Source organism: Eriocheir sinensis, unplaced genomic scaffold (genome assembly GCF_024679095.1).
Source record: "Eriocheir sinensis breed Jianghai 21 unplaced genomic scaffold, ASM2467909v1 Scaffold764, whole genome shotgun sequence".
Lineage (NCBI taxonomy): Eukaryota > Metazoa > Arthropoda > Malacostraca > Decapoda > Varunidae > Eriocheir > Eriocheir sinensis.
Genome location: NW_026112125.1, coordinates 1 through 1402, shown reverse-complemented (window position 1 = coordinate 1402; position 1402 = coordinate 1). Strand labels below are relative to the sequence as shown.

General features: G+C 47.6%; 1 non-coding gene across 1 annotated transcript; it reads left to right on the top strand.

Moving 5' to 3' along the window:
* The first annotated feature begins 1184 nt into the window (after positions 1-1184).
* LOC126994272 (5.8S ribosomal RNA) lies at positions 1185-1344 on the top strand. Its single transcript, XR_007748929.1, has one exon. It is a non-coding gene; the product is annotated as a 5.8S ribosomal RNA (ribosomal RNA).
* The last annotated feature ends 58 nt before the right edge of the window (positions 1345-1402 follow it).

Sequence of the window (1402 nt, the reverse complement as noted above, 5' to 3'; positions counted from 1 at the left end):
CACAGGTGTTTGCAATATAAACAATTAGTAAACATTACCATCACCTACATTACTGATTATAACAGTAAATACGGAAACCGCGCATCTCACCGATAGGCGAATTTAGGTTAGGATAGGTTAGTTAAGTTTAGGTTATGTTACGTGATATTATGTTATGGGATGTAATCCCAGAGTATCATATAGCCTTAAAAAGTAGCTTCCTACACAACGTTTTGTCCAGTCAAGCAACACTCTTATGTACATATAGGGAAAACAAAAAGTACCTAATCTGACATAACATAACCGAAACTAAACTAACCTATCCTCATCTAACCCCCTGTGGGTGAAACGTGCAGTTTCCATATGGGTAAAAAAAGTCCCCAAATGTTATTGATTGTGATCTTGATAAATAATGCGCAGGGCACCTGTAGGTGCAAAACACTCATATATAATGTAAGGATTTTCCCTACATCTTTGGTATTGTACGTCCCATCCCCAGCTCAAAAACTATGTGATTGTGATGCATTTTGTGTCCCCCCACCCGAAAACCACACATTCCTACAGGCCTCCAAGCTTGTTTTGGGGGAGAAGAGGGAGTATGAGTAAACACGAGAATTTTACCTTCTTGTGCAGTTTATTGACATTTGCTACTCACAAAATTACACTATACTCCTCACTAAGAAATAAAAAAAGGTCTCCGTTGATTGAATGATTTAGTGAGGCCTTCGGACTGGCGCTCTTGGATGCCGGGCCCACGCGGTTCCGCCGCTGGGCTTTCGGCGCCTCGAGCTGACGGAAAGATGTCCAAACTTGATCATTTAGAGGAAGTAAAAGTCGTAACAAGGTTTCCGTAGGTGAACCTGCGGAAGGATCATTAACGTGTTTGCCCGACGCTGGCAAAGACCAAAACCAAACACGCTGGGTGGCCGGGACTCAGACTGTCCCGGTCTGGAAGCACATCATCCTTCCCTCCCTTCGCGTCGTGCGAGGCGAGGGCGAGGACCAACCACGCGTCGCTGGCGTGTGGCGGGCAGAGCTTCCGACGCGCCAGCCGGCGACTACTCTTCTTAAACCAACCCTTCCCCGGGTGGAATAAGCACACAGTCAAACCCTAGACACTACGTCTTCCCACATCGTCTCCCGAGGCAGAGACGGCGGAAGTCTGCTGATGAGAGTCGGCAGCGTCCGACGTAAAACACAAATATAACTCTTAACGGTGGATCACTCGGCTCGTGGGTCGATGAAGACCGCAGCAAGCTGCGTGTCGGTATGTGAATCGCAAGAATAGCAGATACATCGACAAGTCGAACGCACATTGCGACGGCGGCACTCTCATGTGCTGCCGTCACTCCTACACGAGGGTCGGATATACATTCCATGCATCGGCTTTGTCAGCTATGACATCGACCGCATTGGGGAGTTT